Here is a 21,630-nt window from a genome sequence, read left to right on the forward strand (position 1 = left end):
TTGGGGGTGACATTTCTCTGTGGATCACCCAGATTTTCTCGCAAACCGGTTAGCGACCCCTGCCCTAAAACACAGATTATAAAGTTGAAAATCTCCCCCCCCCCCGGTGGGCAGCAAAACTCAATTCTTGGCAACATCTGGACTCGGCTGGGTAGCATCTGTGCCAACGCTAAGAGGTCCATCAGAGGTTTTCTCAATTTCCCACACTTGGGATCTCCTTGTGGCCTCCACTCTAAACATTCTCTACAGGTAACGCTCGCGTTGCAGCCATTCCTTTAGCGATTGTTCAAAGTTACATCGGCATGGGAAAAGAGGACTTATGACTATTTTTCACACTCAGTGACCGTTGCAGCCTCCCTACGGTCACGCGATCCAAATTCAGACGTGTGGCAACTGACCCACATTTACGACGCTTGCGGTGTCCCCAGGCTCACACGATCCCTCCGGCAAGTCAGATTCACTTAACCACCCTGTGACTAATTTAAGGACCACGGGGATTCACTTAACAACGATGGCAAGAAAGGTTGTAAAACGGGAGCAAAACTTACTTCGTAACTGTTAACCTTTTCACTTCCTTTAGTTGTTTTTTAAACCTTTGTTGTTCTGGTTTCAATAAAAACCCTATTTAAAAAAGAGAAACGTTCTGATATCTCACTTAGTCAATCCATCAGAATAAAGCTGGGAAGGGACCTGTGAGGTCATCTAGTCCAACCCCCCCACCCCCTCTCAAGCAGGAGACGTTATACCATTTGAGATAAGGGACTGTCCAGTCTCTTCTTTTAGACCCCTTCCCCAGTGATGGAGCCGCCACCACAAGTCATTTGTCAGAAATGGTGTAGGGTCTCCCGCTTGGGCGGGGGGTTGGACTAGATGACCTACATGGTCCCTTCCAACTCTGATTATCTGTTTATCTGTTAGGGGGTTGGACTGGATGACCTATAAGGTCCCTTCCAACTCTGATTATCTGTTTATCTGTTAGGGGGTTGGACTGGATGACCTGCAAGGTCCCTTCCAACTCTGATTATCTGTTTATCTGTTAGGGGGTTGGACTGGATGACCTGCAAGGTTGCTTCCAACTCTGATTATCTGTTTATCTGTTAGGGGGTTGGACTGGATGACCTGCAAGGTCCCTTCCAACTCTGATTATCTGTTATTAAGTCGTTCCATTGGTTAATTGTCCTCTTAGTAAAGGAAATATTGGCATTCAATGACGGTTATAAACCGGGGAGTACCAATGGTTGTAATAGGAGTAGGAGTAGGAGTAGAACCCAGTAGAAGGCAGAACCCAAAACTCTGCCAGACCAGGTGGTTCCGTCCAGCAGGCCAGTTTTCAGCCCCAGCCCTGGCTAGGATCCGAGCGCATCTCGGCTGCACCCTGCGCAGCGGCGGAAACGTCCCTCTGCAGAAGCGCTGCGCAACTGCCAACCCCGCTACTCTGCAAAGGCGCCGGCGGACTGCACGTCCGAAACGTGCCGGGTATTAATAGCAGCGGATGGATGGCTCGGCCGAGGGGGGGGGGATGCGGAAGAGGGTCAGAGCCGTCACACGCACACACACACGCACACAGCACACACACACACACACACACACATATGCACACAAAACACACGCGCGGGGTTGCTCTTCCCTCCTTTGGCTGCGATGCGCGCGATTCCGGGGGCATCCACGGAGGTTGGGGGGGGGGGAAGCCTCTCCCCTTGGACATTGGGGCGCAAGAGGAAAACTTGCATTCGTGCATGGGGGGGAGTGGGCAACGCCCCCCAAACCTCTTTGGGCGTGGGAGGAAAGTGTCCCCCTTCCCCCCCATCAACCCCCTCCAGACCGCCCCCCCCCGTTCTTGGTTCCTAAGACGGCTGCGGGACAGGATCGGGTGCGATCCACAGCCTCTCCGGGACCACCGAGCCAGGCGGTGATGGACGGACTTGCGCTCGAGGACGCTCGGGGATCCGAAACAGGCCGGCTCGGATTCCGCGGACTTAGAGCCGCTTCTAGGCTGGGGGATCTGGGGGGGCGTGGATGATGGGTTCGGGAGTGTATCAGGTTGTTGGGCAAGGCGGCGGCGGCGGCGATCCAGAGAGAGGGCGGCCGTGGCAAAGGATCCTCCAGATCCTATCAGCTGGTGGATACGCACCTTTACACACACACACACACACACACACACACACACCCGCGCCTCCTGGTCCCCAATTCCCCATTTGCCTCTTTGGAACCCGCATCTTTCGGGTCGGCCCTTCAAAGAGGCGCAGCCTTGCGCGCGATCCACACCTGGGCCTGCATCTCCGGTTCGTGGCTTGGGGTGGGGAGTTTATGGGTCTACGGAACCGAACCACCCCAGGATGGGCCGGGCCGGGCCGAGCCAGCCCGGTCGAAGCCAAGCCTTGCAGCCGAGCGCTTGGTGTGAATGGCAGCAGCCGGCTGCGCCGAGTCGACCGCTGCCCGGGTCTGCCCGGTGGGGGGGCGGTGGGGGGCGCCCCCAGGCCCGTCCCGTCCATCCTCCCCCTCACCTCGAGTTTGGCTGGTTGTGGGGGGGAGAGACGCGGGCGGGGTGGGGCGGCGGCGACGGGGCTTCAAAAACCCCCCTTCCGCGGGGCGCTGGGTAAGCGGGAGAGCCGCGCGGCTTGCGGTGGAGGCAGCCGAGAGTCCGCGGGCGGAGTCCGGCTCAGGCTGAACGGCGGTCGGAGCAGCCGCAGCCGCAGCAGCCCCGGAGCCCCAACCCTGGAAGAAGCCAAGAGCCATTTGCGTCCCGATCCAGACAGGGAAATTTGGGGCGTGGGGGGGGCCTGGCTGCGTGGAATTTGGGGAGTGGGAGGGGTGGAAAGACCAGGCCAAACGAGGCTCCGAACCCCGAAATCCGCCCCTCCCCGTTTCCCCCCCCGGCCGCTTTCTTTCTCTTTTTGGCCCGATCCAACGCAGCTTCAGGATGTCCCCGCGTCTCTTTTTGCGCCGGCAGGATTTTCTCCGGTAAGTATTTTTTGGGGGGGGGGGGTGGGGGAGAGGCTCCCGAGGCGATCCTTTGTCTCCCGCCGGTATCCTCGCCCTCGCTTCCGCAGAGGATCCCTCTGCGCCCTGTCTCCGGCTCAGTTTCGGGTGAAGAAGATCTTCCTTAGTCTAAATTTGTCATCTCTCTTTTTTCTTCTCTCTCTCTTTCTCTCTAATTCTTTCTCCTTGTCTCCTCCGTCTCTTTCTTTCTCTCACTCTTTCTCTCTTTATTTCTTTCTCCCCTTCTCTCTCTTTTTCCCCTCTCTAATTCTTTCTCCCTCTCTTCTTTCTCCTTTCTCCCTCTTTCTTGTTTCTCCCTTTCTCTCTCTTCTACTTCTTTTTCTCCCTCCCTCTTTTCCCTTCTCTTTTCTCTCTCTCCGTTTTTTTCTCTTTATCCCTCATTCTCTCTTCCTCTGTCCTTTCTTTCATTCTTTCTTTTCCCTTTCTTTCTTTCTCCCTCTCATTTCTCCCTCTTTCTTTCTCCCTCCCTCTCTCCCCTTCTCTTTTCTCTCTCTCCGTTTTTCTGTCTCTTTATCCCTCATTCTCTCTCCCTCTGCCCTTTCTTTCATTCTTTCTTTTCCCTTTCTTTCTTTCTTTCTTTCTTTCTCCCTCTTGTTTCTCCCTTTCTTTTTCTCCCTCGCTCTCTCCCTCTTTATGTTCCTGTCCCTTTCTTTTCTCTCCTTTTCTCTCTTCTCTCTAATTCTCTCTCCCTCCCTCTTTCCCCCTTTCTTTTTTCTCTCTCCCTCTTTTTCTCTGTCTCTTTATTCCTCTCTCTCTCCCTCTCCCTCCCTCCCTCCCTCCCTCTCTCTCTCCCACTCACCCCTTTTTCAATCTCGCTCCCTTTGGTCTTCCTGGTTCGTTTTCCTTTTCCCCTTCTGCCGCACTGGACTTTATTGAATAAAATGCTCATTTCCCCAGTTTTTTTCCTCTTTTTATTGCTTTGGCTTCCTTAAACAAAGAACAAAAAAACGTCTGGCGATGTCACAGAAAAAGTGTGTGAGTGTGCGTGGATGCGTGGATGCGTGGGAGAACAGCCAGGCTGTTAAAATGTCAGCCGAATTGGTGGGGGAGGCAGCACTGCATGTGGCAAGCCAGCTTGAACTCCAGCTAAGCAGCCCGTTTCCGCGTTCTTTCCTTGCAAGAAAAACCCCTTGCATTACATCCTTTTTTTCTCGGTTCCTGAAAAGAGGCGCCTCTTAAAAATATATAACCTTCACCCAGCAGATCCCCAGATCTAAGGAAATCTAGCCGAAAATTTTGCCCAACCTGGGAAATTTTTACAAATTACACATCAGGGCGAGGAGCTGTGCTTTCGTTAGCTGGAAAACGCGCGAACGATCCTTCTTTTTTTAACACCCAAAATGGAGAAACCGAAGCTGCCCTTTAAAACGCCGCTTTCACCTTGCAGTGATGTCACCTGCATTGAACTGAGCTTCCTTTAAGTCCTGATTAATAATAGAAACCGATCTTGGCTTTAAGTGGCTTGCAGAGGAAATGGCGTCCTGTAATTGTACGAAATGCGCACAGCCAGCGTTTTCTACCTGGCGTGGAAAAGAAGTATGTCAAAAGAGTTTTTTTCTACACCTGTTGAACTTCCAGCAGGCCTGGAGGCATTTGGGCCCATTCATTCAACATTGAGAGGGTGGGGGAGAATGTCTTGCACAACTGGGTTTTTCTTTCTTTCTTTCTTTTTTTTAAGACTGTCCCACAAGCTTGCAATTCGCTATGTATAGACTTGGCCGTTGTTAAATGCGAAATATTTTGCTAAATGCGAAATATTTTTCTCCATCGGCCCTTCTGGCTGGGCATTAATACTGCTGAGTTTTGCACCGTCTGGCATGACCCACTTTTCCTTTGATCTTCATCCCAGCATTCTGCAGAATTTGTGGGTTCAATCCCACCCACCCCCCACGAGAGAAAGGCTAGGCTGCCTCCGCCCAAACCAAGAAACGGAAAGTAACATCTTTGAGACTTTATCAGGCTGATCATAAAACCTATTTGCCGAGTGTTTTCTTTAGGGCTGACTCAACGGTGCTGAAACATTCAAACCTAAGAGAGTGCAGAAATGTGGGTTGGACTCCATTTTTGGAGAACTTCTGGAGAATTACAGTGCCTTATTTTCGGGGGATTTGGATTGAGTGACTCTTGAGAAGAGAACCCCCGATGTGTCTGATGGACTGACGGAGGCCAAACCTTTTGGCAATAATTTCGTAGCCTGTTTGGGCTTGTTGTTTTTGAGCCTCAGCGTTTTCTGAGATCAACTTTCACAATTTGGGCTGAAGAGACTCCCTCCAGATTGTCATCTTAAACAGAATAGTAGAGTTGGAAGGGACCTTGGAGGTCATCTAGTCCAACCCCCTTCTCAAGCAGAAGATCCTATCCCATTCCAGACAAACGGTTGTCCAATCTTTTCTTTAAAACCTTAGTAAAAAAAACCCCAAAACTTAATGGTAGGAAAATGTGACTCTGTTTCCTCCCTTTAAATCAAAGAATCTGATGCACTTTTTCCAAATAACTTTAGGAAAAGTTTAGTAATATGTTTTCTTGAGTTATGAATGGTTGATTGTGCATTTATTTGATGGAGTAAACTTCATCTGTTGGGGTTTTTTTTTGGCCACATAGACTAATACAACTGTCTTCTTTATTTTTATTTATCTTTAATCTTCGTTTCCTGTTCACTTCCTCTTTCCCACCAAATGATGTTTGTTTAAGGAAACGTCTACCTCTTCGTAGCAGTCATCAAATTAATCTGCTGATCGTATTGTGGGTCACAGCTCTGAACATTTGTGAAAATCCACCAACTTTTTTTTTTAATCTCTCCGCTTCGGCCTGCTGTGCAAAAGCAGAGCAGGCAGGTCAGTTTTGGGGTTCCCGTTATGGGACAGTCCGGAAAACGGGGGATTTCTAGCATCAAAACAAGGATATTGTGTGAATGCCGCCATTTGATGGCTGGAGTGTTTTGAAAGGCAGTACAAAAAAAAAATTCTGGGATGGTTGTGTTTTCCTAAGCAAGGTTAAGAAAAATTGGCTTGCTGCAAAAACCCCTTCTTAGACCAAAAAATGATAATAATTCTCGCAGAACAGAAAGAATTGCATTAAAAAAATCAGTTGTTTTGTATTTCGAAGGTGAAGGGAGAAGAGGATGAGACTGACACTTCCTTTAGGAAAACCAGTCACCCCAATTAAGAATTTCGCAAAAAACCTGACGCAGTCAGGTCTTGTAAAAATATAAGGGTCCACCTGAACAAGAGGGGAAAAAACTTCCAGAAAGCCAGGATTGGAATTAAAAGGAAGGCAGCGAGTTCTTTAGATGGCTAGGATCCGGTAACAGTTTTAACCGGAGAAATGGAAAGAGAGATCTTGGAAAACCGGCTCAAATCAAGCCGGTAATTCCTGCATCGTTCGCTTCTCTGATTTGAGAGAAAGTGAATTTTGGGTGGAAATCTCAAAAAAACAAACAAAAAAACAAACAAACAAGGAAGTTTTTTTTTTTTACCACCTCTTCTTCCCTCCCTCTCTCCATCCCTTCTCACTTGTCTGTGGGGATTTTCCTGCATCCAGGAAAGAATCGAAAATCCTCGATTTGATTTGGCGTTTCCCCCCAGTTTGGATTTTCAAGATATTTGCAGCTCTTTCCAAGGGGTGGGTGGGATGGTAAAAAAAAAATAGGCATCCCAGAGTCGTGTCCCTCGCGTTGTTAGGGGACGGGGATTTTGCAAGGCATGCGGGCGGGGGAGGCAACAATGTGGGACACGAGAGCGAGGGCATCAACTCCATTGCTGCACGACGGAGACAAAAGAAGCCAAGATGGTGTAATGGAAAACTACACACGCGGGTGGGCCTCTAGGGCAAGGCTGTTAGGAGGAGCCTGGCGCCCTCCGAGGCGTAGAAAGGGAGGGGGAATCCGGCTTAAGAAATGGGGGCTGCCCCCCCGTATTGTTTGCAGCAGGGCTGCAAGTCGAGAAGGAAGGAGATAATTGAGGATTGGGCTGCCCAAGGCATCCGGGAAGGGAATTAAAGGTCCAGGGTGCAAGAAACGACCTCCTTCCGGAGGTTGGCTTGCACACCTGGGTTTTCTTTATTGATACCCTGAGTTTTATTACAGCTCGTCCTCGACTTACAGCAGTTTGTGTAGTGACCGCTCAAGAGTGACAACGGGCGCTGGGGGAAAAAAAAAAAAGCGACTTAGGACCGTTTTTCGCACTTATAACCGTTGCGGCATTCCCCCCCCCCGCCAATGGAAATGGGAACACCGATTCTTATTTGTGACGGGTTGCTTTTGTGACAATCGAAGTCAACGGGGAAGCCGGATTCACTGAATGGCCGGGTTCCTCATTTAGCAACTGCGCGGGTTCGCTCAACGGCCGTGGCCAGAACGGTCATCCAATGGGGCAAAATATCACCTTTTTCGCGGAAATCTTGGTCGCAGTTGCGGTCGTAAGGCGAGGGCCACCTGTGTTTTTACAAATAATGCAAGGTGGAGAAAGTACCCAGCATACCTTAGTACTTCTGTTTCTCCACAACAGCAACCCTGCGAGGTGGGTTGGGCTGAGAGAGACAGGTTCGAAGTCACCCAGATGGCTTTCCTGCCTAAGGCGGGACTAGAACTCACCATCTCCTGGTGATTGGCCCAAGCTCACCCAGCTGTCTTTCATGCCTAAGGCGGGACTAGAACTCCCTGTCTCCTGGTGATTGGCTCAAAGTCACCCAGCTGGCTAAATCAGGACTAGAACACAAGGCCTCCCAGTTTCTAGCCGGATGTCTTAATCACTGGTTAAACTGGACAACAGTTCAATAGTTTTGGAATCCGTTGCACAGAAAAAAAATGTGGGGCGCAGGCCAACAGAATTCAAAAACCAAAACCCAACTTCTTATCAGCTACAAGTCTACAAGTCAACTTCTTATGAGATATAAGGCAGCTGGCCCAGCCTTGCTACGAGCTCGAGTTCTGCCTTATCTGGAGGTTTACTGAAGGAAGCCGGGCGTAAGCAATGCAGTACATAATTTATTTATTTTTTAAAAATGTGTCACCACAGGCCAAAATGCCACCTTCACCGCGATCCGCAGGACCCCAAGTTTGCAAGGGGCACTTTCCATCTTGGTCCCGGATCGCCCGTCCTTGTTCGTTCCGGTTCTGCAAACCGGGTTTGTCTCAAAAGCTCCCGACCTTCTTACAAGGAGGCCTGGCTGCTTCGACTCAGGCGCTGCTCCGTTTTGAGAGCACGTGTGAAGACGCCTGGGTTGTCCTTGCACGCCAAGAAGCGGAGGGCAAAGATGACTCCGGATGACTTCTGGAATTGCTCCTTCTGTTCGCGCTGAATCCTTTTGCGTTTTTGCAGCAGGAGGTGGGCCCAATCTTGGCTGCTTTAAGACGGGTGGACTTCAACTCCCAGAATTCCCCAGGCAGCTTTGTCTTACAGCAGCCATTGTCGGGACTCCCTTCTTCTAAAGCTTTGCCAGCTGGCACAAACTGAATCCCATTCCAGGTGCTTTGGGGTTTCACCTGCTGCAAATGAGTGAAAACATCCAGGGAACGAATCTGGGGCATTTCTATTTTTTACTCCTTCCCCTTCTTGCAATTTTTATTTCCCCGCTTGAAAATAAAAGTCCTTTTTTTTTTTTTCTTGCAAAGAGCTTGCCAAAGAAGCGAGCGGCACGCATGTGTTCTGGTGCCTGCGCGGTTGTAAATGCGCCCAGCCTCACTTTCTCTAGCATATCAAACCAGGTTGACCCAATAAATGTTGGCATTTGACCTACTTTTTCCTTTTCAGTGATTTCCCCCTGTGGAAACGGCTGGGAAAGAGCGAAGGAGCGGGAAGGGGAAACATGGAGAGGTGTAATAATATATATATAGTGCACAACGAGATAGGTAGGTAGGTAGGTAGATAGATAGATAGATAGATAGATAGATAGATAGACAGACAGATAGAGATAGAGATAGGTAGGTAGGTAGGTAGGTAGGTAGGTAGATAGATAGATAGATAGATAGATAGATAGATAGATAGATAGATAGATAGATAGATAGATATAGATAGACAGACAGAGACAGAGATATAGAGATATAGTATCGTTGTGCACTAAAAAATCTGGGGAATTGTCCCCCTGGCACAAAAGAGAGACCTGACTAATGCAAAATAATCTTCCCAACCCTTCTAGAAAATTCTTTTTTTAACCAACAACCAGGCTAACTGAGATTTCCTGGTGGTCTCCTGTCCAAAACACACCAGGCTAGGCTGAAAGATTGAATCTTACACTGATGCTCAACTCTGGGGTTATTTCACAATGCTGCCCATTAATAATAATAATAATAATAATAATAATAATAATAATAATAATAATAATAATAATAATAATAATAATAATAATACACAAAAAAGACAGGGAACACAGCAAACGAGATGACTATGCTGGGTTTCGTATCACAAATCACTAGTCGAACACTTCCCAAGCGTTTAGGACTGCGTGATGTATCGGCGGATTATGCGAGCAGGTCCCAGTAAGGTGGCCTTCTGCAGCTGACCAAGGGTGATCTTGTCAGCACCAATTGTTTTTAAGTGCTTGCCTAGGTCTTTAGGCACAGCAGCACCCAGTGTGCCCAGTACCCCTGGAACCACCTGCACTGGTTTATCCCGGAGTCTCTGCAGTTCGATTCTCAAGTCCTGATATCTGGTGACTTTTTCAAGTTGTTTCTCATCGATTCTGCTGTCACCAGGTATGGCAATTTCAACGATCCACGCTTTTTTCTTCTCCACAATCGTGATATCCGGGGTGTTGTGTTCCAAAGCTTTGTCAGTCTGTATTCGGAAGTCCCCACAGTCGTTTTGCATGCTCGTTTCCGACCACTTTCTCAGGCTGATGATCCCACCAGTTCTTTGCTACAGGCAGATGCCGCCTTGGCTTGGCGGCGGGGGCTTAACTGCTCCAATGAAGCTGAAAATCCACCAATTTTTTAATCTCTCCGCTTCGGAGAGGTATTGCAAACTACCAGCAGATCCAACCATGTCAGAGAGGTCTAGGCCGAGGAACAGAACTGAGTGCACCCAACAACCCATACAATGAATCATGGTGAAACACAACCGAACGAAGCCTATACCGTCTCAATCGTTAACAAGGTCCGCGTCGGGTGCTGGGGAACCTGGGCATCTGTCGACAAGTGGGCTACAGTTCACGGGTCCCATAGGTGAGCAACCAGGGTATAGGCCTGCAGGGCTACTGGAAGCTGAACAACCTCAGAAGCAGCAGAAATATTATTATTATTATTATTATTATTATTATTATTATTATTATTATTATTATTATCATTATCATTATCATTATTATATTGTCACCATAGGTGAATAAGCAGCAATATAAATCCAATCAACCAATCAACAAATTATTTTGGGGGGCAAGAGTGTCTCTGGTTGTTTGCTATGCCGTTTGGAATCTAGGCGCCGGACCTTTCCTCTCCCTGTGGTCTCCCATCCAATTCTCAACAGGTCTGATCAACAGGGCTTTGGGATCGGCCCGGGTGGGCTGGAGAATCGATTGGCGGTACAGGCAGAGAGTTGAAAGGTGGAGAGGGGTTGCAAACTTCATCCCGGAGGTGGTTTGCGCCCACCGGAAAGTCATAAATGCGCATCGTCTTGAAACCGCTCCACCGGCGTGCAACCTGGGTGTATATTTGGTGCTCCTCTGAGCTGGGTGGTTTTCTTGCAGACGTTTTCGATAACCAAACTAGGGAACGTTGTCAAGGCTAGTGGGTAGCTTGGGTAACGGAAGTAAGTCTTCAAGAAAGCAATCCAGTTCAGAGAACTTGGAGGAGTCCCTTGTCAAAACAACTCCCTAGTTGTTGTACTCCTGCTCCTCCTCTTCCTCCCCCCCACCCCACCCCGCAAACCAACTCCCTTCTAGCACTGATGGTATTACCTAGTTGGGTAATGAAACATCCGCAAGAAAACCATCAAGCTCAGAGAGCACCAAGGACCCCACCATTTTTTCTGCTCCTCCTCCTCCTCCTCTTCTTCCTCCTCCTCCTCCTCCTCCTCCTCCTCCTCCCCCCCTGCACACCCCACTCTCTTCCACCACTGGTGATGTTACCTAGTTGGGTCATGAAACGTCTGCAAGAAAACCACAAGGTCAGAGAGCACCAAAGACCCCTCATTTCAACCCTGAGCTTCAAATATTCTCCTTCATTGGAACCCGGCTGTCCTTTGGCTTTTAGCTGCGTAGCCTTTGCTGGGTGGGCACATCCTCCTCCAACAGCATTGGCCTCCAGGAAGGGGATGATGGGATATGGAGCACAGGGGCAACCCCTCTGCTCTCTTTGGGTATCCTTTGGCTTTAGCATAGCTTTTGCCCGGGGCTGGCATCCTCCTCCAGCAGCACTGGCCTCCAGGGAGGGGAGTTACAGAGGACTCACAGAGTTGGAAAGGACCTTGCAGGTCATCTAGTCTAACCCCACTACCCAAGCAGGAGACCCTGCCTAGGCCATTTCTGACAGAGGGCAGTCCAGCCTCTTCTTTTCTTGAAAGCTTCCAGGGATGAAGCTCCCACAACTCCGGAAGGCAAGTTCGTTCCATTGAATATAGAATAACAGAGTTGGAAGGGACCTTGTAGGTCATCTAGTCCAACCCTCCGCCCAAGCAGGAGGCCCTAACACCATTTCTGACAGATGGCACAGTCCACTCTCTTCTTGAAAGCTCCCACAACTCCTGAAGGCAAGTCGTTCCACTGAACATAGAATAACAGAGTTGGAAGGGACCTTGCAGGTCATCTAGTCTAACCCCGCTACCCAAGCAGGAGCCCCTGCCCTTCGCCTTTTCTGACAGAGGGCACTCCAGTCTCTTCTTGAAAGCTTCCAGGGATGAAGCTCCCACAACTTCCGAAGGCAACTTTTTATTCCGCTGAATATAGATTAACAGAGTTGGAAGGGACCTTGGAGGTCATCTAGTCCAACCCCCTGCCCAAGCAGGAGACCCTAACACCATTTCTGACAAGAGGGCAGCCCAGTCTCTTCTCGAAAGCTTCCAGGGATGAAGCTCCTCACACGCAGCCCTCCCCCTCCCCACCATCCCCCTGCCTGCCCCCATGGCGCGTCCGCCTCCGGCCTCCCCTCCCTCCGGAGAGTCTCCGCCCGCCGCCGGCGCCGCTGCTGCTTCGGCCGGACCTTTTATGGCAATCCTCTGGCCGGAGGACGGCCTGGCGGGACTCAGCCTCTCCCCCTCCCCCCGCAGGAACCGGGGGTGGGGGGAAGGGCTGGGCAAGCTCCGGAATGAGGAGCGGCCTTTGGATCGCGGAGGGAGGGGGAGAGGCAGCCGCCTCTGCAGACGAGCCCGTCTCCCGGGCAGGCTCGCCAACCGGGCGCCCGCGGGAGAGCAGAAGCCTTCCCGGGCCGGGGTCCGGATTGCACGGCCCCCCCCTCCCCTCCCCTCCCCATGCATCCACACACACCCCTCCCCTCCCGGCTCTCGGGGCTTGCAAAGCAGGCGACCCCGCCGGCTGTTCCCTGCTTTTCCGGCCACCTCGCTGTGCAACCGTCGGAAGGCGAGCCGTGTCGGGCTGGCCGCCGCTTTTGCAGGCGTTCGTTCCTCCCAACACCTGCCAAGGTGGGGGGAGGCGCGGGAATAGGCTGGCAGGTGTTGGATAGGGGTCCCAACCTCCAGAGTCGTCGGACATGCCGAGCAACGCCTTTTGTTCCGTTGGGTGGGGGCGCGTTTGGATGGGGCACCACCGGGAAACTCTAGGAGTGTGTAAGATGCCAAAACATGCAAAATAATAATAATAATAATAATAATAATAATAATAATAATAATAATAATAATAATAATAATAATAATAAAATAGACCTGGAAAATGCGAAAACAAAACTGGAAAATGCAAAACCAAACAATAGTCCTGGGAAATGCAAGAAGAAGAAGAAGAAGAGGAAGAAGAGGAAGAAGAAGAAGAAGACCTGGAAAATGCGAAAACAAAACAAAACTGGAAAATGCAAAACCAAACAATAGTCCTGGGAAATGCAACAACAACAACAACAACAACAACAACAACAGCAACAACAATAATAATAATAATAGCAATACCTAAAGGGCTGCCTCGTTATTTGGAAATCCTGAATTTATCAGACTTGAATACCCTGATTCTACAAAAAACTACCCTGCTTGCAACAGCTTGAACGCCTGAAGAGTTCCCAGGTCCTTGGTGAGGACTAGAGCCGTTGAGATACAAACCAGCCCCAAAGGCAGTGAATCTCACTAAAGATTAAATCATCATCATCAGCATCCTGGAGAATGCCCCCTTAAAAAAACAACAAAAACAAAAAATAATCCGGGAAAATGCAACAAAAAATTAATAATAATCACCCTGGCAAATGACAGGAAGTGGCCCAGCAGCCAACGGATGACTTGGGGCAATAGCTGGGTGGGGGATTCTGGGAATTGAAGTCCACCCACCTCCAAGTAAACATAAACCTTGTTGAGGGGAACCTGTGGACCCGGGGCAGCTGGTTAGTTTAGGACAGAGGTCTCCAAACTTGGCCGCTTTTTAAGACTTGTGGACTTCAACTCCCAGAATCCTCCCCAGCCAGCAGAGCTTGCTCTCTTGCGATCCCTTCCTCTGCAATCTCTCTCTCCACTTTAGGAGGTTAAGAGAAAAAAAGGAACAGACACGGCCGGCTGGCTGGGGAATTCTGGGAGTTGGAAGTCCACAAATCTTAAAAGTAGCCAAGTTTGGGGACCCCCCCCCCCCCGGTTTAGGATCCAAGTGGAATAAAGGGGCTTGTGGGAATGGAGGCTGGGAACCCCATACCAATAACCTGCCAAGAGGTAGCAAAGCAGGTCTTGGATTTTTTTCCCGTTCTTTATCCTTCAGTGAAGTGGAGCCAGCCGGTCGTTTGTTGTTCAAGAGGACGGGGGACGGGGGTGTTGTTTGGCCGCCGCAGCTCCCCCCGCTTTGCAAGCCAAGATTCCTTCCCGCCAGATACACAGCCAACTCGCTAGCAGATTCCTTTCTCCGTGCACCGGGCAACGCTCTCGCTGCCTCGGGCCCAGCACGGCTGGGGGCAGGACGGAAGGGAGAGAGGCCTGGCCTTGCTGGGATCCTTTAACGGGAAGGGACCTTGGAGGTCTTCTAGTCCGGGCCCCTGGTCACGTGGGAGAGCCTAGAGTCCCCTACCAGACAAATGGCTGCTCGGTCTTTTCCTGCGTACGTCCATCGGTGGAGCCCCACAACTTCTGGGGAGAAGGGGCTCCACTGAGATCCAGCCTGGAAATAAGGAGAACATTTTCTGATAGCGAGAACAATCAACCCATGGAACAGAAGTTGCCTTCAGAATAGAATAGAATAGAATAGAATAGAATAGAATAGAATAGAATAGAATAGAATTGGAATGGAAATGGAATGGAAATGGAATGGAAATAGAATAGAAATAGAATAGAATAAATATTGGATGAAGAATAGAATAGAAATAGAATAGAATAGAATAGAATAGAATATTGGATGAAGAATAGAATAGAATAAATATTGGATGAAGAATAGAATAGAAATAGAACAGAATAGAATAGAACAGAACAGAACAGAATAGAACAGAACAGAATAGATATTGGATGAAGAATAAAATAGAAATAGAAATAGAAATAGAAATAGAATAGAATAGAATAGAATAGAATAGAATTCTTTATTCGCCAAGTGTGGTTAGGCACACAAGGAATTTGTCTTGGTGCAAAGACTCCCCGTGTACATAAAAGAAAAGATAAATTCGTCAAAGAGTCAAGAATCATCAGTTACAACACTTAATAATAGTCATAGGGTACAGTAAGCAATCAAATCATACTAGGAAACAGTCCATATAAATCGTAAGGATACAAGCAACAAAGTTACAATCATACAGTCACAAGTGGGAGGGAGATTGGTGATAAGGAGGGATGAAGTTGTGGGAGCTTCATCCCTGGAGGCTTTCAAGAAGAGACTGGGCTGCCCTCTGTCCGAAATGGTGTTAGGGCCTCCTGCTTGGGTGGCGGGTTGGACTAGATGACCTACAAGGTCCCTTCCAACTCTGTTAATCTGTATCTGTATCTATCTGATTAATCATTCTAACTGTCAGGAAGTTTCCCCTTAATTCCAGGTTGCTTCTGTCCTGGATTAGTTTCCATCCGTTGCTTCTTATCCTGCCTTCAGGTGCTTTGGAGAATAGCTTGACCCCTTCCTCTTCTTTGGGGCAGCCCCTGAGATATTGGAAGGCTGCGGTCATGTCCTTCTTTTCATTAAACGAGACATACTCAATTCCAGCAACCGTTCTTCTTCGTACGCTTAACTTCCAGCCCTTCCATTATCTTTGTTGCTCTTTTAGAGTCTTTCCAGAGCAAGGGTTTTCAAACATGGCAAGTTTCAGACTTGTGGATTTTTTTCAACTTCCCAGAATTCCTGAGCTAACATGACCGGAGGAGGAATTCTGGAAGTCCACAAGCCGTAAAGCTGTCCGGTTGGAAGACCTCCCTGTATCTAGAGTCTCAACATCTTTTTAAAATCGTGGCAACTTTGGGTTGAGTCTCGGACCCAGGGCAGAGACTCAAGCGAGGCCTGCCAAAAAATAAAATAAAAATAAAACCACCTTGGTGCCGCTGTATTTGAAACCTGTCCAAGGAGAACTGGGGGAGTTTCCCCAGCCTTTCAGGGGAGAGCGTGCTCTGGGTCAGGGGGCTCAGTCTTGGCTGCTGCTCCATGGCTGTTCCTGGGGGGCGGGGGATGCGTTGGAGGGGGAAAAAGGTATGGCCTTTTCTCTTTTCTGTAGCACCTGATGAGATCCAACTCGCTTCTGAAGCCAGGTTTTCTTTCGCTGGCTTCTCCCAATGCCACAGATCTGGTCCCAGACGACCTTACAGTCCCTTGTTGAAGGATGGAGCAGAATTCTCTCTCTCTCTCCTTCCCTCCCTTTCCTTTTTCCTTTTCCTTCCTTCCTTCCTTTCCATTCTTTCTTTCCTCTTCCCTTCTTTTTTCCTTCTTTCCTCCTCCCTCCTTCTCGCCTTCTTTCCATTCTTTCCTTCCTCCCTCCCTCTTCCCTTTTCTTTTCCTCCCTTTTCTTCCTTTCCATTCCTATCTTCCCTTCTTTTTCTTTTTCTTCCTTCCTTCCTTCCCCTTCTCTCTCTTTTCTTTCCCTTCCTCCCTCCCTCCCTCTTCCCTTTTTTCCTACCTTCCTTCCTCCCCTTTCTTTCTTTCCATTCCTATCTTCTCTTCTTTTTCCCTTCCTTTCTTCCTTCCTTCCCTTCCTTCCTTCCTTCTCCTCCTTCCCTCCCTTCTTTTCTTCCTTTTCTTGCTCTCCCTCCCTTTTCCTTCCTGCCTTCCTCCTTCCCTCCCTTTATCTCCACCTTTTTTTAAAAAAATTCCAAAACTTTTTCTCTCCGCTTGGAAAGAATAAAAAAACCGCTGCGGAATATCACACAGACTTCGGGCTGAGATATTCTTTGACTCTTTGGAGAAGACAGGTGACCTCATTCGTGTTGCACACCTGAACAATCCCAGGGCAATTATTATAAGGCTTCCTTGGACACCCGGCCCCCTTTCCCTCCTGCAAAGTCTGCCCAGGTGGTGCTGGAAAGGTGCCTTCGTTCTGCAAACCTGACCCTCCCCTTATGTCGCAGAGTGAGGACCATCCTGCCTGGTTTCTCTCCGGATGCCCTGGACTACACCGCCCAGAATTCCAAGCTTTGTTGCCTAGGGCCACCAGGCATCCTAGGAGTTGCTGTCTAAAAACAGGGGTCTGATAGAAATACTGGCTGAAGCTTTGGAAATGACTCAAGAGAAGATGATGGATGGAATAGATGAGGTTTATCGAGTTTTCACAAGATACGCGATGAGAAATAGCTTACCAAGAGAAGTTCACATTAGATTTACAAAGAAAGCCATTAAAACGCAAATATTGCAAGGGGCAAAAGAGAAAACATTGAAATATAAAGACAAGGAGATTGTGGTCTTGAAACAAATACCCAGAAGAGTGAGAGAGATGAGAAGAGAATACCGATTCCTGACTAAAATGCTACTTAAAAAAGAGGTGAATTATAGATGGCTGATTCCAGAAGGTTTAATGTTCACATGGCAAGAACAGAGATACAGAATTGACTCAATTGAGAAAGCGGCATTATTTTATACAGAATTTTTTGGAGGGAAAGAGGAAGAGGCAGAAAAAGAGATCTCACTAATTGAATTCCAAGAGGACTGCCAAATGGTGATTGAAAAAGAAGAAGGTGCAGTAGGTGGAAATGTGGAAGCCAAAGAACAACGTGAACTAAGATCTATGAGAGCTGCTAAACCTAATTACAAAATATAACCATGGAAGAAAAAAACTGATTACAATTAATATAAATGGACTTAACTCAGCTGTTAAGGAAAACCTTTCATAAATTAGAGAAATTAAAATTTGATATAATTTGTCTACAAGAAGTACATATTAAAAAACAATATGAACAATTGTTGATACAGCCAAAACTAGGGAAAATATTTACTTCCTTGACCCAATGTAAGAAAAGAGGAGTGGTTTTATATATGAAAGAGACCATCCCAGCAAAACTGATCTATACTGATGATGATGGAAGAATACTAATGGTGGAAATCATGGACAATAATACGAAAACACTCCTGATTGCAATCTGTGCTCCGAATGACAAACAAGAAGAATTCTACAAAAAATTACATATGAGAATAATTGAACTGGACTATGCTAATATAGTTATGATGGGAGATTTTAATGGAATTGTAGACAATAAATTGGACTATACAGCACAGAAAACAATAAAGCAAAACAGAAAGACTCTCCCTAAATCTTTTTTAAAAATGGTAGATGAAATAAACTTAAAAGATACATGGAGAGAAAGAAATGCTAAAACTAAACAATACACCTTCTATTCAAATAGACACTTATCATGGTCCAGAATAGATATGATATGGATGTCAACAGAATTAATAACTAATATTCAAGAAATAAATATTGAAACAAGGGTACTTGGGCAGATCACAATCCAATGACAATTAAATGGAAAGGACAAAAAAAAAGATCTAGATGGACATTAAATAATGCTCTTTTAAAGGAAGAAGACTTCACAGAGTGGATGGAGAAAGAATTGACTTTTTTCTTTAGAGAAAACAAAAAAGAAGATACATCAATTCAGAACGTATGGGATACAATGAAGGCATATGTTAGAGGCTTGATAATAGACTATACAAGGAAAAGGAATACTATGAAAAGATTAGCCTCTAAGGCATTAGAGGATGAGTATAAAAGACTTGAAAAAGAGCTACAGAAAATGCCACAGAAAAAGGACATCAAGCTAAAAATGGATATAGTTAAACATAAAATGGGTCAAATAGAAAAAGAAGAATTAGCACAGAAAATCAGAGGTGCTAAACAGAATTACTTTGAAGACGCAAACAAACCAGGTAGATGGTTAGCATATAAACTGAGAAAGGAGAAAGAATCAAGGAAAATATTGCAATTAATAGATGACCAAGGCCAAGTTTGATATGGTAGTAAAGAGAAGAAGGAAATCATTCGAGACTTCTATGGGAAATTATATATGCAAGAGAATATTGATGAGGAAAGAATTAAACACTACTTACAGAATGCTAATTTACCTCAGATACCTAAAGAAATTGAAACAATGTTAGATGATGGAGTTAACTGAAGCACTCAAGAAGCAAAATAATGGAAAGGCACCAGGCCCAGATGGACTTCCGGCAGAATTTTACAAAACATTACAAGAATTGTTGAATCTTCCATTGCTAGAAGTTATGAATGAAGTTATGTTAAAGAAGAAGATACCTAAATCATGGTCAGAAGCCTATATTACACTTATTCCAAAAGAGAAGGCCGACCCATTACAAATTAAGAACTATAGACCTATTTCTCTACTAAATGCAGATTATAAAATCTTTGCTTCAATATTGGCAGAAAGACTTAAAAAATATCTAAATAATTTTATTTATCCTGATCAAAATGGATTTCTGCCAAAGAGACAAATTAAAGATGAGAGTAATCTTGGACACCTTGGAATACTACGAGGCACATCCTGAAAAACAAATGGCTCTGATATTTCTAGATGCACAGAAGGCATTTGATAATGTGAATTGGTGATTCATGTTATTACTGTTGGAACGGATGGGTTTTGCTAGAAAATTTATTCAAGCAATAGAAGCTATATATCATAAGCAAACGGCAAAGGTAATGATAGAGGGAGAACTGACAGACTCTATCAATATAAGAAAAGGAACAAGACAAGGGTGCCCACTATCACCTTTGTTGTTTGTTTTAACTTTGGAAGTGCTAAACAGAAATATTAGAGATGAAAAGAATATAAAAGGAATGAAAATCAAAAAGGAAGAATTTAAGCTGCAAGCATTTATGGATGATCTGGTTTTCATCTTATGGATGATCTGGTTTTCATCTTAGAAGACCCTCTAGAAACAGCACCAAAATTGATAGAAAAGATAGAGACATATGGAAAGGTGGCTGGTTTGAAAATAAATAAAGATAAGACAAAGATCTTGACAAAGAATATGCTATTAAGACAAAAGGAAGAACTGGCAGACCTATTGAAAATTCAGGTCACGAATAAGATCAAGTACTTGGGGATATATTTGACAGCAAGATGTAGTACACTAAAAGAAAATAATTATATCAAACTTAAACAGCAGATAGCGCTAGATCTGGCGAAATGGGAAAATTTACAACTGTCACTAATAGGGAGAATTTCAACAATCAAGATGAATATATTACCCAGAATTTTATATTTGTTTCAAACAATTCCAATTAGGCTCGGAAAAGATTACTTTGAAGATTTAAATAAAATTGTGTTGAAATATATATGGCAAGGTAAGAAAGCGAGAATAAAGTTAAAACTTTTGCAAGATGCTAGAATTAGAGGAGGATTTGGCTTGCCTAATTGGGAGTTGTACTATCAAGCTACAAATCTGATGTGGGTTAAGGAATGGATAACATTAAGAAATACTAGATTGTTGACATTAGAAGGACATGATTTGTTGTTGGGGTGGCATGCTTTTTTATAGTATGAAGGAACTAAAACACAGGGGTATTTTAGAAGACATTATATACAGGAGTCTCTGTGGTTAAACTGGGAGAAGATTAAAAGACAAGGTTATTTGAAAATTCCAGTCTGGCTATCGACTATTGAAGCATTTTCTTATCCTATAATATACAAAAAGGAACAAACAGTTAGATATGGTGAAATATTGAATGAAAAGGGTGAACTCAAATCTATACAAAAACTAGAGGAACAAGGTATAAAGATGAATTGGTTTTCATATGCGCAAATACATTGAAGGTATGATAAAGATTCTAAAATGGAAGGTTTCTATGATAAACTGACTGATTTAGATAAGATTTTGACAGGTACTGATGAAAAGGTGATTAAAAAACTGTATGGATATTTATTAGAAATTAAACTAGAAGAAGAACAAGTTAAAGAAACTATGATTGCTTGGGGGAAGAATTTTGGATATGGGATCGATTTAGAGAAATGGCAAAAATTGTGGTCTCAAAATTATAAAATGACAATGTCAACAGCATATAAAGAAAATTTGTATAAGATGTTTTACAGGTGGCATTTCCCCCGACAAGAATAGCAAGAATGTTCAAGAATAAATCTGAAAAATTTTGGAAATGTCATCAGACACCCGGCTCATATTACCATATGTGGAGGACTTGTGCGGATGCTAAAAAATACTGGACTAAAATCCACATGTAGTTGGGAAAATAACAAAAAAACATATAGACTTGAAACCAGAGATATTTTTATTGGGAATTTTACCTGAAATATATAGTAAAGACTTGAAATACCTGATTGTAAATGTATTAACAGCGGCTAGGATTGTATTTGATAAAAACTGGAAAAATGAGAAAATACCATCACAGGAGGAAATCATTAAGAAAATATTGGAATGTGCTGAAATGAGTAGATTGGCATTTGAAATTAGAGAACAAGAGGATAAACAATTTTATAAAATTTGGGATCTATTCTATCAATTCTTAGACAATAAAATACAGTAATGAAATATGTAGACTCTTAGAAAATAATAAACATATAAAGATGTATTTCTTTCTTATTATATCTACAAAATGATTTTAGGATAGATTTGGGATGATAATATGAAGTGTTATAAAACAAACTAAATAAACTATGGTTATCTTGTAAAACATGAATGATTAAAAGTATAGTCAAATGATTGATTAATAATGATACTAAGGTATTTAATTTTTGACTGAAAATACGAGATTATATGCAATGTAATTGTAATTGAAGACTACAAAATGGAAGCACAAAACAATTTGTAAACCAACCGGCACACTGTATGTACACATATGGAAGATAGCTTGATGTTTTTATGTTTTGTTTGTTTATGTTTGTTTTTAAAAACCAATAAAAATTTATTTAAAAAAATAAAAAAATAAAACCAGGGGTCTCAACCTTGGCCACTTTAAGCCTGGCGGACTTCAACTCCCAGAATCCCCAGCTAGCAAAGCTGCCTGGGGATTCTGGGAGTTGAAGTCCGCCAGGCTTAAAGTGGCCAAGGTTGGAGACCCCTGGTTTAAAACTTTGGCAGGACAGAATTCTGGGAAAGCTGTTTCTCCTTCCTTGCTGTTGGAGCATCACGCACATTCTTCCTATC

General features: G+C 45.4%; 1 long non-coding RNA gene across 1 annotated transcript in view; it reads left to right on the forward strand.

Annotated features, from left to right (window-relative positions):
* The first annotated feature begins 4,774 nt into the window (after nt 1-4,774).
* LOC148125940 (uncharacterized) overlaps nt 4,775-21,630 on the forward strand; it is a 30,905-nt gene continuing 14,049 nt past the window's right edge. Inside the window, exon 1 of the long non-coding RNA XR_015743655.1 lies at nt 4,775-5,992. This is a non-coding gene — a long non-coding RNA (uncharacterized LOC148125940). The remainder of the gene's footprint in view (nt 5,993-21,630) is intronic.

This window comes from Pseudonaja textilis, chromosome 4, assembly GCF_049901715.1.
Source record: "Pseudonaja textilis isolate UNSWEBS1 chromosome 4, rPseTex1.2, whole genome shotgun sequence".
NCBI lineage: Eukaryota > Metazoa > Chordata > Lepidosauria > Squamata > Elapidae > Pseudonaja > Pseudonaja textilis.